Source organism: Cyprinus carpio, chromosome B9, assembly GCF_018340385.1.
Source record: "Cyprinus carpio isolate SPL01 chromosome B9, ASM1834038v1, whole genome shotgun sequence".
Taxonomy (NCBI): domain Eukaryota; kingdom Metazoa; phylum Chordata; class Actinopteri; order Cypriniformes; family Cyprinidae; genus Cyprinus; species Cyprinus carpio.
This window is the reverse complement of record NC_056605.1, coordinates 12,035,754-12,051,141: the sequence shown is the minus strand read 5'-3', so window position 1 is coordinate 12,051,141 and position 15,388 is coordinate 12,035,754. Positions and strand designations below refer to the sequence as shown.

Below are 15,388 nucleotides of genomic sequence, written 5' to 3'. Positions count from 1 at the left end.
TATATGTGTGTGTGTGTGTGTGTGTTTGTGTGTGTTTGTGTGTGTGTGTGACAGAATCTGAAAGCTGAATAAATAAGCTTTCCATTGATGTATGGTTTGTTAGGATAGGACAATATTTGCCGGAGAAATTTAAAAATCAAAATATTGAGAAAATCGCCTTTAAAGTTGTCCAAATGAAGTTCTTAGCAATGCATATTAATCAAATTAAGTTTTGATATATTTACAGTAGGAAATTTACAAAATATCTGCATGGAACATGATCTTTACTTAATGCCCTAATGATTTTTGGCATAAAAGGAAAATCAATCATTTTGACCCATACAATGTATTTTTGGCTACTGCTACAAATATATCCCAGTTTTGTGGTCCAGGGTCACATATAAATAATTACCAGCTTATTGTACAGAATTTTAATATCACTTCATCCCCAGCATCACACATAAAAAAACATGATGATTTAGCAAAGAAAATGAAAGCAAAACAAAATGACAAGCTAATCCATATTAAGGAAAGCCTCAGGCATGAATCTGATGAAGAGCCATCATATGAACTCCAACAGACCCGTTTTGAAATTCTATCCCATATCCAGGAGGAGGGAGCACAAATCCATGAGCCATCTCCACTTTCAAACCACAGTAGCTGTCTTTATCTCATTTAGACACACAATGGTGTGTGTATGTGCATGTCTGGATTTAATCGCAGAGGAGCTGATTAGTTTCTGTGCACCGTAATTGGAGCCACTGGAGGGTGAGAGCGATCCGTTTCAGAACACACACATGATGAGTATTAAGAAGCACGCAATAGTAGAAATGTTACAATGGCATCTCTGAGCCAAATATGACAACAGAAAGAAGGGAGCAATGGCACTTTTGTCAGGATCTCTTTAAGAGAATAAGTACATTGTGTGTACATTAAAGGAATAGTTCACCAAAAATGTACATTTCCTGAAAATTTACTCACCCTCAGGCAATTCAGGATTTAGATGAGTTTGTTCTTTCATTGGAACGGGTTTTGAAAAATTTACTTCACTTGTTCACCAACTGATCCTCTGCAGTAAATGGGTGCCGTCAGAATGAGAGTCCAAACAGCTGATAAAACGTCACAATAACCCACAAGTAAAAATGCACTCAATTTACCCTGTGAGCGCACTTATGATGCCCTAAAATGCTGCATACACAAGAAGCTCAGGATAAAAGAAGAACTTTTTCATTGTGAAACCTGTGACTATACAGTAAATTAATAGGTTTGCTGATCCATTGTGTGAATGAAACTCAACTCTCATTATTACATTTAATACATCCTACAACAGGATAACCAATGCCACACATGTTGTTACATGACTTGGACGACCCCCAAGAGGAGTTTTACATAAAGGACCAGTAGGGTGAATCAGATCCATTACACAGATTCAATATGACACACACATGATTTACTCTTCACATTCACCTTGCCTTGTGCAATTCCCAGACATAGCCAGTATAGATTTTTAAAAGAAAAATGCTAAATAGATTTGAGCGGCAAAATAATTACTAAAAATTAAATAGTGCATATACACTCTGTACATATGTTAGTTGATGTCTCCGATTTAAAGTTACATTGTAGCTCATTGTCTTGATGGTGGTCTGATTACATCGCACCTTCCTGGACTTCGTGGAAACCTTGTGCATGTACATAAGATATCTGTCTCCTGAAGAAGAGATCTAGTAACACCCCTCTTTAGCCACCCACTGTGAGTCTGGCTCTGGAACGGTGTTAGGGGGTCTAGGCAATGACGACACTAGGAGAGGTGGATCCTCATAACACATGCAAACACGGACATGGGTTTTAAGAGATGGTCAACCACTCTAACGAATGCTGTATTTAAATATAAAAACAACATATTTCAATATCTAATATTAACTATTAATCATTATATAAAAAAAAAATTCATTACAGATTATAAGGTTTCAAATCATAACAAACTGGCAACAGTAGGCTTGATGTGACTTACAATGCACACCTCTAGGGCCTGATACACCTTCCCTTACTAAACACATTAAGACTTTCTCTGCCCCAACATGTAATTTCTCCATTACAACAATCAGACAGTTTGGAAATTTCTTCTGAACTGAGCTTCCACAGAAGAATCATATGAAGGTGTCAATCTGAATAAACTTCAAAAATTTCTTATAGAGATCCAGGAAGATTTGCCTCTCGTTTACTTCAGTGCTGGACGTGTCAGAGGGAAAAACAGCTGGGATACAATTATGTCTCTCCTTGCATTACGACAGCTGTTCCAGGCATGTCATAACACGATCAAATGATTTTCTGCGCTTGCTGAACAGTAAGGAGTTCACTCTGGATATATAGAGGATGATGTTACACCCAGTGCTATGAGACTTACTTTTGAATTATGAGAGAAGATTGCAGCTCAAGAAGATAAAGTCTCAATTTATAGTCAAGCAACCCTTTTTAAAAATAATGAAAATAGCTAAATAGATTGCATCGGTTTACAGAGGCAAAACAATAAGTATGTCAATTATCAAATTAAACTTTACAACAGCTGCATACATGACACACAATTGATAAAACTAGAAATCATCCATTTAAACAACAGTGACAAACGGCAGCAACTAAAAACTAAAAATTACTGAGCATGTTTATTCACGCAGACTGTCCGAACCAATTATCTAAAATGGATCACACCAAACTCTTTTCTCTCTACATTCTCATTCACCCTGAACTTAACCAGATATTGAGCTAGTAAAATAAACCTTGTAATTAATCAATAAACAGAGAGCTGGGAGGAAGACTATAAACCTGCGTCCTGATCTCCATCCTCTCATTCCTCCCCCAGTCCACCGCACAGGGAACAGAGCAGAACGCTTGGCACGCGAGGAAGCAACAACATTGGACGAGTGAACCAGAAGCAAATGAGGTTAGATTTTCCAAGCACGGATTTCGACATTATATTAACTCCCCAGAAAGTTATTCATACTCTTTTCTATTTCATTTTACAACCTGGCTTTCTGGTAAGTGTACAGTTTTATTGCTGAGAGATTACCACCTTTTATGAATCATCTATAAAACCAATAATGAACTGGGTTGCATGGCTACATCCAGGTAAGACCTCAAAGATTCAACCACATACAGGGCAAGACAGAACAACTTTTGATGCTCAGATTGCACTGACAAGGCCACGCAGAGATTTGATCAAGCTGAGATTCGGGAACACAGATAACTATGCAGCAAACGTGCAGTCAGAGACACGCCTGCCACTATTTGAGCTGACAGAGAGACAGCACAGGCCGTGATAGCTGATGCTCTTTCATGCAAACTCTACCTGCATTTTCACTATCTAACACACACTTCCCTGAACACACTTGGCTGCCTTACGAGAGTAGGTCAGGACTGATATGGAGGCTTTAACAGCAGGTCTCTAGTAGGCCACTTCTTTGGTCATGCTAAATAAAAATATCACAGTAACACTTGCTAATATCTAAAACATCCTAAAAATGACCTACTCTCTTCTTACTGTGTTGGAGAACTCAATCCAACACATTCTCATTCTCATGTTACTAACCTTCTCTTTCTCGCTCTCTTTGGTTGTAATTTGTGCTCCTTTTCCACATTTAATTAACAAATCTAGGCTCGAAAGAAAAGGAAATTCAATTATATTTATCCCAGAATGAGACTATTTGATAATTAATTTATGTATTTTTTTTTGTTTATTTCATTGTTACGCTTATTAAATTAATTTAGTGACTTTAATTTAGTGATTATTAGTATTACTACATTTTTCCAAGGAAATTTTAAATAAAGCTCAGAGTAGTTATTAGGAAAGTTTATAGGTGATTACAGTTGGTTATACACTACCATTCAAAAGTTTGGGTTTTTTTAAGAAATGTATAATTTTATTTAACAAGGATGTACTGAATGGATCCAAAGTTAAGGTAAAGACGTTTATGACAAAAAAAACAAAAATCTATTTCAAATAAATTATTTTCTTTTGAACTTTCCATTCACCAAATAATCCTTTAAAATTAAAAAAAGTATCACAATTTCCACAAAAATATTATGCAGCACAACACTGCACTGACAACAATAAGAAATGTTTCTTGAGTAGCAAATCAGCATATTAGAATGATTTCTGAAGGATCATCTTGACACTGAAGACTGGAGTAATGATGCTGAAAATTTAGCTTTAACATCAAAAAATATTTTATATAATGTATAAATAAAGAGCAGTTAGTTTTGGTCAAATAAATGCAGCCTTGGTGAAAGTAAGATAGTGTAATGCTGTGTAAGTGAAGGTGATAATTTTAGAGATAATTTTTGTTCAGCTCCAGAGTCAATAACACAGCTCTTTTTTCTGGTATTTATGAGCCTTCTTGGTTCAGACAAACAAGTAGTCCCATTCCAAACTCACCTCACTGGTGCAATGCTAGGCCTCTCAAACAAACAGATTACACCATGTGATGCCACTGGCATAGAGATTACACACTTCATTTTATTAAACTGCACTTTACCTTTTACTGAAACCAAATCTGCGCACTTACAGAGGAGAAGGAGAGCTGATTGGCAGAATCATGTAGAATATTTACATAGGGTGAGGCATTGTTCCACCTATCCACCAAAGCAAAAGCAGCTCACACAGCAACAGGATGAATCAGCAAAATATCAACTACTTAGATACTAACAAATATAAAAATTATACCACCTTTCATCACCAAATTGCAACTGATGACAGCTTGTTCTACAGCACTTCTACAGACAACAGTCAATCCACAACAACCAACCCTCTCAGCACTCACAACAATATCAGAAAGCGCCACAGGCAAACCTGCTCTACCACAAATATGTTTAAAGTGCTCTCTATCAGCAGTGAACATCAATATTGTGGAACAAACATTAACAAGACTGATTACATTTCATACATGGTCCTGATTGGTCAATTATTCTGCTGTGTGTGTATATATATATATATATATATAAAATATAATATTTAAAAAATATATTATATAAATAATGGCCACTGTATGATACATGAAATCCAGTGGTTGCTTTTGTACCCCTCTTTTTCTCATATAATAAAACAATATAACTTAATCAATATTATGTATTTATTTGGTAAGTGGCCATGCAATAAGCAGGATAATGTAGAGTCAGCAGGTTGTAACCACAAAATAAACCCCTTTTAGGGTGTTACAAGACACTTATACTTCGCATTTTGGTCCTGATTACTCCATCTGGATTATTTTGTAATGAGCTGCTGACTGTACATTATCCCTTAAAACGGTGCCTCATAATAAGAATCACATGTACTGCATTTCTGAAACACATGCAAGAGCAGAGAAACTTCTGTCAGTTATGCACAAAAGGAGGACAAACAGCACATGTTGAGTGTGTCACTTCACACTTGTCCGATGGTAGTCCTTGAACGAACTGATAGAGCTCTGCTTATTCATTCCTTCTCTCCCTTTAGCCTGTGTCCTATGGGAAACAGTCAGTTCTCTCAGAGGGACGCGGGGAAGAAGGCTGCCAAGGTCAACTGTGTCCATAAAATCTTGGCAGCAGTATAATGTGACACTTAATCTCATTGACAGTCAGTGGCTAAAGGAGCTCAAATGAAGGCTGTAGCCTGTCAGAAGAACCACTCCGCTTATCTGTGGTCTTAACAGATTTAAAATAAAAATCTGTCATCGTTTACTCACCCTCATGTTGTCCAAACTTGTAAGGCTTTCTTCCCAAGTCATATGGGTTTGCAACAACATGAGGGTGAGTATATGAAAGAATTTTCATACTTTGAGTGAGATATCATTTTAGTTGTGGCAAAAATTCCCAAGCAAAAAGGTTCTCGTGTCAATAGTAAAGCAATGTTATGAAGCACAGCTCACACAGATGTCACTTTCAAAACAAACAGCTGTCTGTTGTTCAACACACCAGATTAGTTTTTTGTATGCAAGTACATGGTAGTTAAGGTCACCTAATATAAAGTGTGACTGAGCAATGTTTTTAAAAATCCATAGAGATGCAATACTTCCACTTTTCAGAGGAAAAAAAAAACAAAAACAATGCCAGCGTCATCCACCGGAAAGCCACTCTCTCATGAACAGTTAGCAGAAGCCGGAGATTACGGTTTTTAAAGTTTTAAATAAGGATATTTATCCAACATAAACGCATCGCTTCACATCAGGAGATCTTTATTAACTCCTTGGAGCCGTTTTGGAACACTTTTTATGATGTATGGATGCAGTTTTTTGGGCTTCAAAATCTTCAAAACCCCATTCACTGCAATTATAGTTTGGAAGAGCCAGGACATTTTTTAAAGCATGGATTCTTTTATTATTTTAATTAACTATTTTTTATTTTTATTTTCTGTTCCTTGTGTCAGGGTTCTGCCCTGACACTCCGTTTGTCTTGTGTTTGTTTCCTGTGTCTATGTTGTCTTGCGTGTCAGCTAGGGTTGGGTCTCCCGATTCCAATACTTTTCATTTCGCAGTTTCGATTACAATGTGATTAAATAATGATATCAAATATTTATTCTGTGTCGCTTTTTTGCAAACCATTTAGTTACAGCTGAATACCATGAACAAAAGTCAACAGGCTACATAAAAACTGGACTCTTTAAGAGCTGTTTGTGTGCACAATAGAACTGCATGATTCTGGATAAATTGAGGTTGTTTTTTTTTTCCCCTTTCTTCTTTTGCATGATTCAAAAACAAATACATTTTAACAGCCCCTTTTCGCCACCTACTGGAGTAACCATTTATTCGATGAATCCTTATTTTAAGTGTCAAATTACTTTCAAAAAGTGATTTTCGCTATTTTAATCGCTACTGTAAACAAAGTTTATATCTGAACTATACACTTTTATCCCAATATTTCTGTGATTTGAATGTTTGTAACACAGAAATAATGATACTGTGCGGATGAAAAGACTGTGACGCTGTTTCATTCATGACAGCAGCTGCTCTTCAGGTCAATGGCAGATTTAAATGTTCAGATCACACTGGTGTGATCGTACACTGCACGGACGAACCAAGTGATCACAACATTGATCACACACGTCAAAGGTTGAGGAATGAAAGAGACAAACCATTGTAATTTAGGAATGGAATCACGTTGGTGTTTGAATCGTGTTCGCAATCTTTAACGATCTATTAAATTAAAGTGCTTTGACATGTTGGTGGTGACACCTCTCTTGCAACATGTTTAGCTATTATAGCATACTTAGCTTTTTGGCTTCTGATCGCACATGTAGCCAAACTTTGGAGCACTACTTAACAAACCAAGCCATGTCCTATCGCAACGCTAACATAACAAAAAAAAAAAAAAAGCACATAGAAATCGATAGGCAGAACCTAAATTTTAATTTGACAGCAAGTATACAATTCCTGACCTTAAATACCCGATTCTGGAATTGGAATCGATTTTCGATTCCCAACCCTAGTGTCAGCACTTGGCTTTGTTGCTATTTCGCTCAGCCACGTGCTTCTCTAGCCACTCCTCCTTGTTTGCTTTTTACCACACCCTGTTGTTAACCCTGGTCTAGTCCTTGTTGGTCTAATTGCTCTCACCTGTTCCTCATGTGCCTTCCTAATTCTAGTTCCCCTTGCCCTCTTGTTTTTGCCGGTTCGTGGTCATTCTGTCTATCGCCTCCTGTCGCGTAGCAACGGTGCGAGAAGAGCGCAGCCATAGATGTTATAGTTTATATTTTTTTTTGCGACTATCCCAAGAGCGCAGCCAGAGATGTTCTCTATAGTTTCATAGTTAAAGTGTACATACAAATTGAAATTTTTTTTTTTTCAATCTGTTTTATGTATTGTTAATAAAATGTTGATGTTGTTTTTCTGATGTTGAATTGAAGTTATTTTGTAATTAGTTGTAAAAAGTACTTTTAGTATAGAACAATTTATTTCAAATTTCAAACATAATCAAAAAAAAAAAAAAATGTATAGAAGAATTTCTGTCATCTACAAATTATAACTTGCTTTTTAAAGATGAATTTCCAGAACTACTACTTGTCCTTTATAAAGTTCCAACTAAAACAATACACAGAAATTACTTTTCTTCATTTAAAAATAACTTAAATTACAAAAGTAATAAACAACTTCGTTCATTTCATTTTCAAGTTTCCCAGAAGCACAATTTCTCCAGAACTGTCCTAAAAGAAGAGAAAAAGCAATGAAAATTATTAAGAAAGGGCTGCAATCTTAAGGTTAGAAAATATGACAGCAGGACGTGCATACAAAATACTACAGAAATCATATTCCTGGATCATCAAGTTTGCCTAAAAAAATTGTGGACATATCTTGCAACAAAAAAAATAATACAATAAAAATAAAAAATTAAATAAAATAAAAATACAAGTGAAAGACTGATTATTAAGTAGCCTTATAGGCCTACTTGTCTTATTGTTGTGGGCTTTATGGGGGAGGGCTAATTGTTGTGAACACAAGAGGTCCTAGTGTAAATATTACAGATGGGTAATGCCTAACCTCCAATCCACAATGGAGTTTTTGTCTCAAGTACAGGAATTATCAAATTCAGCCCTCAATTTCATAAATACGAGAACTTTTGCCTCAGAACACCTAACAAATGAATCTGATCTCATTTTTTATGACTCCTGACTTTAACATGCATTTCGCTAGCTATTTGAGTAAATTAAAACACAATACTTACATTTCTAAGTGTATTCGTCGGCCGCCACAGAACCATCACCTGCTATTTTGTTTGAATAACGGAGGGCGCATTTTAAGTCGCGTTCGAATTGTGGCAGCCTTCGTCGCACCACGTTGACGAAATCAGCCTTCGGAGAATGCATCCTAACTTGGGACGGTCTTCGTCATGCCGCCGTGACGCAATCGGCCTTCAAACGCAGCCTTCGGAGGATGCATCCTAACTTGGGACGGTCTTCGTCATGCCGCCGTGACGCAATCGGCCTTCAAACGCAGCCTTCGGAGGATGCATCCTAACTTGGGACGGTCTTCGTCATGCCGCCGTGACGCAATCGGCCTTCAAACGCAGCCTTCGGAGGATGCATCGTGACGCAATCGGCCTTCAAATGCAGCCTTCGAAGGACGTAGCACTTCAAACGCAGCCTTCGGAGAATGCATCCTGACTTGGGACGGTCTTCGTCTCGCCGCCGTGACGCAATCGGCCTTCAAATGCAGCCTTCGAAGGACGTAGCCCATGAATTGGGACACAGCTTTCGTCCCTGTCTGTGGATGTGGCTGAGCATGTGTTCCTGTCTCCCTTCCTGGTTGGCCTTGTGCCCTTGTCTTGTCTAGTCCTTTGTAGTTCCATGTTCTTGTCTTGCTCCTTTTAGCATTTTGTCTGTTTTTGCCTTTATTTTAGTATTTATTCTGTTCTTGTCCTGATCTTTTGTTTTGCATTTTTGTTTGATATTCTTTAAGTTAGTTGTGTTGGTTAATTTGGTTAATTATTTCTTATTTTGTTACTTTACTCTTTATCAGTTCTTTTGTTTTATTTATCCCCCTGCCTGCATTGGAGTAATTTGTGTTCCTGTGCAGCCTTGTCCTGTCTTGTCTCTGTGTTGTTAGAGTTCCTGTCCTGACCTGTTCCCGCCAATGGTTCTTCCTGCCTGCTACTTGGTCTGCTTTAGAGTCTGTGGTCAACAAGTATCTGAGTTCAGCTCTATGGTGCCTTGCTCGGTCTTCTCCATCTGCCTGTCTTACCGCTTCCTCTGGTGCTATTCTGCCAGTTGATGTCCAAGGCTGTCCTAGTGGTGTTCCTGCCGTTGAATCACCTGCACACCTCATTACCCTCTTGTATCTCTCTGTTTTGTAATAAACCCTTGTCACTCACTCTGTGATTGGGTCCTCCTTCCAGATCCCTGACACCTTGAGCTTTATTTATAATGTTAATAAAGTTTTTTTGAACAAAATAAAATAAATAAATGTGGAAAACCCTCTGTCTAAAACTACCTGTTTTAAGTGTCGTGTCATTTAAGGCTTCACAGTAATTGGCCACTGTTATGATTGGCTAACCTCACTGCATAGAAAATAGTATCAACACCCCCTCGTTATTGCATGTGAGTGTCTTGACAACATAATAAAAATAAAATGGTAATTTCCTGACAAAGCATTATGAAATCATTTACTTACGGTTTGTGATTCAGCTGTGGTCAAATCTAGTACTGCTTTATCTTTCAACAAATGATTCTTTGTGAACTCTCCATGACACTGTGCCTCGTTTACAAAACAAAACCCTCAGACACGATCTGAGATGCCAGTAAAAATAAACGACCCACTTGTTCCTTATGCTGGGAACCTTCTGATATCTGTACAAAGACGCGAACGAGCTTTTTAAACCAAACACGTCAAAGTGAACGTTCTTTCACTCCATTTGTCCTATAGACAGACTCAAGCGACTGTGTCCCGAAGTGAATGCGCATCTGTATACTGTATCCAGTGTAGACAAGATAGCGGCAGTTATTGTAATGTCTATTTGCTTTTGATGCAACACGACACTCGCATTAAGTGTAATCAAGTGTCAAGGCGTTAAGCCGCTGAATGCCAGTGGGCGGGGCCTATAGTGAGAAGATGACTATTCTTTGATGTCTTGCATTGGACCTGAATCACAAACCATAAGTTAATGATTTCATAATGCTTTGTCAGGAAATTACCATTTTATTTTGATTATGTTGTCAAGAAACTGCACCTCGGATCCAAAACAAGCCATTTTCTGAGGATTATTACATAAATGTTTTTTATTGTTAAGATGAGGACATTTTAGGTTATGAAATTTGCAGGATGTATTAAGCATACAAAGACCTCTCAAGATCTCAAAAAGATCAAGCAGGATTTTGTTGCTTATGTCATGACCCCTTTAATTTAACTCTGCTTGTATTCGTCAGAAAGAAGAAAGTCATAAATACCTAGGATTGCTTGAGGATGAGTAAATCATAGGGGAATTTTCATTTTTAGGTGAACTATCACTTTAACTTGATCTTCCAGTGACACAACAGACTTCTCTTTGGTGATGTATGCTGGACTTCTCCATTAATTTGATCTGCTAAAGAAACCTATCTAATTGACTGCAAACTTGCATTCATATATGCTTCCATCCAATCAACAACCGGATAGAACCAAGTCCACACCCATTTTCCCCCATTAATCCATTTCACCTGGATGTACATGGATGTCACAATACAGAAGAAAAGATCTCTCACCATTTCTGTTCCATTTCTGTTTCATTGCAACTTAACTCTTTCCCCGCCATTGATGAGTTATCTTGCTTTGAGAAGGCAACGCTTCCCCGCCAAAGACATGTTTTTACAGCTTTTTGTGTTTTCACTGTTATACACTCGGGGGCGCTATTACACATCTTCTGAATGAGTATAAAACCTCCCGAACAAAAACACACGTGAACAGGTCGGAGAAACAAGCGATCTCTTATGTAAACAGATGCATATAAAAAAATGCGCTCATCAGCAATAGACAGCATATAAATGAAAACTGCACAATGTTACGGAGTAAAATCATTGGCAACTTTTTTCAAAAATGCTGGCGAGGAAAGAGTTAATGTTTCGGGTCAATCTAAAACATGCATTGTGACAGTAAATTGAGTGTATGAATGCAACAAATCTTCCTCTCCAACAGTCTGCCTTTCACAAACACAGAAGAAACCATGTCACTTCCTGGTGGCAGCTGCCAATGTTTCTAAAACAACACTGGATGAGAGGCTGTAAGCACTTTTAATCTTTTACCAACATAGACAGGTTACAATATAAGCAGTACTCTCAGAAGGGAAGCCAATGCAAGGGGGCAAAATCTGCCACTGTAGTAACACAGTTCACATTGATATGGACATTATAACAAAACCAAACACGCCTAAATAAAACATTGGATCACAATGCAAAGCTCAACTAACCATGTGTACAAACACTCTGCATGAGTCACCCTGTTCCACCTTTATGTCTGTAGTGTGATGGAGACAGAGGGGTTTATGACAAATCATTCTGATGACAAATCAGGCTTTGGTCTAAGGTCTGTTATCCAAGGGAGCAAACATCTGCATTGAGTGCCATTCATGAGCCAAACTATAAGCCGACGACAGATCACACACACCTGACAATACATCTGAGCTGCTATACAGCAGATGTCACCGAAATGAGCTGATTAAAGTTGGCACGAAGTCCTCACTTACTCACGAAACATTAGCAATATTGCACTCGTGCTGCCTCGAAGATTGATGCACACGGTTGACTTGCTCCTGCCCCAACAAAGGACGTCCTTTCGTCCGAGACTCGTGGGACGCTATTAATTTAAATCATTCACTCCCTTTCATCCTAGCTGCCCGTTTCCTCTTCGTCTGCTCTTTTTCTTCGTCCTGAAGAGCCTCGCAGTCATCTCTGGTTTCAGTCCTGAGTCGAGGGAGAGTGGGCACAGTGTGAACCGTCAGATGCTACAAAGGTCAGCACCACAGAGGACCTACTGGATCTTTATCAGGACTCATTTATGATCACTTAGAACAAAGAATCTGTCAAGCAGAAAAAGATCCAGGCTGCTAGACTCTCTGCATCTGGACTCCAGGGTCCTCACAGCCAGCGTCCAACCTAGTTTCACAATCACCTGACGTCATTCTGGTATAGGAGGCCAGCTCTAAAAAGAGGAATCCGGTGGGGATGGACACTGGCTTACTGCTGCACATATGTGAGAGGTAATGAAAACAAATTCTGCAAGTAACACTAACAATGCATTTTAGGGGAAAGGTCTTATAAAGATAGCAACACTAAAGAATAAACATCCCATTGTATTTCTTATTAAAAAAAAATAATAAAAAATCATGGTTTTACATCCCTCTCAGCACATATTATACCGCTCCCACTGGATTAGACTGAAGCAACAGCACTCTGTGCAGAAAAATAAATCTCAAATTTAATGCATTACCAGCAGCAAGCACAGTAAAGCTTCCAAGATCTAAGGCAAAGAGCTAACTGGAATATTTCCTGTATACCAATGAAACTCTTCCAATCTGCCGCTGGCCTCGCCAAAGATGCATTTCTTAATGCATATGCAAGATGGTTTACTCATTTAAGGAAAATTTCATGTGATAACCATCTGCGATCTACTGTTAAAATGGCATAAGAGCAATAAAGACATTGGATTGTTTTGACCAATACACTAGCCTTTTTTGGGATTGGTTGAAACTACTGGTTTTAAAAGTGGCTTTTAGAACAGTCTACAGAAAAGAAAAAAAAATCATTATGTGCATGCTTAAAATGTAGGCTATATTATGACTTCTGTAAATTGAATTCTCCAAACAACAATTGTCCAGGAGTCAGTAAGATTTTTTTGCTCACCAACACTGCATTTATTTAATCAAAATACAGTAAACAAATGTACAATGAAATATCATTGCAATATAAAGAACTGTTTTCTATTAGAATATATTTTAAAATGTTATTTTTCCTATGATGGGAAAGTCATAACTTTAGTCTTCAGTGTCACATGATCCTTCAGAAATCATTCTAATATGCTGATTCGGTGCTCAATTAACTTTACTGATTAGAATCAATGCTGCAGTTGTGCTAAATATTCTTAATGTATAGTTTTGTCCATTTCTTCCAAGTATAATACAATTTTTTCAGGATTTTTAGATGAATAGAAAAAGTCCTCAGTAAAAGTCTTTACTGTCACTTTTTTATTATTAATTTGTTGCATTCTTGCTGAATAAATGCATTATTGCTTTAAAAAAAAGTTATTTTAGTTGTAAATGTAGTCATTTTTATAGTTTAATAATTGATTTTTGTTGGCCAAAAAAAAATTTAATCATTTGAAATGTTTCCTGTTGAACTGTTTTAGCATTTACATGCTGGAAAAACTCTAAATATTTAATGGCAGGTTTCATTGTGGCAGTGTACCCAATGTAATGTGACAATACTGTATGTCTGTACAGAGATCGACGTTCTGAAACAAAGCCTGAAAAATAAATATTCACTAAACTAAAAGGTTACTGCTAGCATATACACAGACTCAGACAAGCTGGGGGAAAAAAATGTGTGAAAACAGGCCTCCACTCTACGGGCACCAAGACTGGCACTAAACCCACAGCTGTCATGGCAAAGGGTGGAGCCTGAACATATCAATGTGTGTGTGTGTGTGTGTGTGTGTGTGTGTGTGTGTAGGGGAGGGGAGGTCCAATTTGGCAACAGCTCATCTGTTTGCAGAATGTGGTACTGCAGAACACACTCCACCATGTACAAAGAGGAAAAACACCAATAACAGCAAAAATGAGGCTTGCATTAGATACAGAAATGCTGGAAACCCAAAAGGCTTATAGCAAATGAAACATCAGAGGTTAAACATCTCAACCACCCTCAAGAGCCGGAATAACAGCAGATGCATCCAGATAGATGGAGATGCATATCATCCTCTCTCTTTGACAGACTGATTCATCTCACCTCATTATTCCAGATTCCTTCTTCATGCCGCCATTAACCGTTTCAGTATATTATTATTGAATATAACGTTTCTTCAAGGGAGCAGCCCTCATATTCAGACATCGAAGGCACTGCACAGCTGTCTGAATTTCAGGGCTGTTCCCTGGATTTTCCTCTGTGTATCCCTAGATAATGAGCTAATAATACACCGCCAGCGTGAAATACACAAGCCATGCTTCTGATCCGCTCATTAATATCTTTATTTCAGAAAGAGGTTGCATGCAGCAGCGAGTATAAATGACGTGTAAGCGCTTACTGTCGCAAACCAGCCGACGCTTTCTGCGGCTTCTGTCTTGTCCGGAGGAAACGGTAACAATGGGAAAAAGCCACTGATGTGTTGCGCAAATCCAGCGACAGAATCCCCGCTCCTCTCCCACCTCAATCGGGATTCGCTTCCCGTAGCGATCGCTTATTTTTGATGATGAGACGAGCGAGCCTCCCGTTCCTCTCCCGCTTCCATTCCCGTTCTGAGCTGTGGACCGATGCGCGTTCCTGGCGTCTCAGTTTCCTGTCCAGCCCCGAGATCCATGTGATTGCGCCCTACCCGTTGTGACGTCACACAAGGCATGGAAATACGACTCACTTACGTTTTGACACAATGGTTCTCCCACTGAAAATGTCAGCATATGTACCAAGGATACGTTGAAATGCACAAGGCCGCACTTACCTAGTATATATGCTATAAGGGACATTTCTCGGGGCGCAATATATTGATATTTATCTCGTATAGTAGGCTAACGCTTTTGCGTCCCCTAAACAAAAGATGGGCCAATATAAGATTGGGCCAGTAGGCTAAGGTGTTTATTTATAATGTTACTAAAAAAAAAAATCGATTTCAATTTTCAAATGCTATTAATTTTTTTTCCTATTCATCAAATAGTCCTAAATAATATATCACGGTCCCCACAACAATGTAAAGCAGCACAACTGTTGAAAATT

The 15,388-nt window shown here is 38.2% G+C and overlaps 1 protein-coding gene across 3 annotated transcripts in view; it reads right to left on the bottom strand.

Moving 5' to 3' along the window:
- Positions 1–14,990, bottom strand: part of raph1a (Ras association (RalGDS/AF-6) and pleckstrin homology domains 1a) — a 63,298-nt gene extending 48,308 nt beyond the window's left edge. For all 3 annotated transcript variants that reach the window (XM_042730968.1, XM_042730971.1, XM_042730969.1), the window contains exon 1: positions 14,706–14,990. The gene's annotated coding sequence lies outside the window, so the exon portion shown is untranslated. The remainder of the gene's footprint in view (positions 1–14,705) is intronic.
- Between the last annotated feature and the right edge of the window lie 398 nt (positions 14,991–15,388).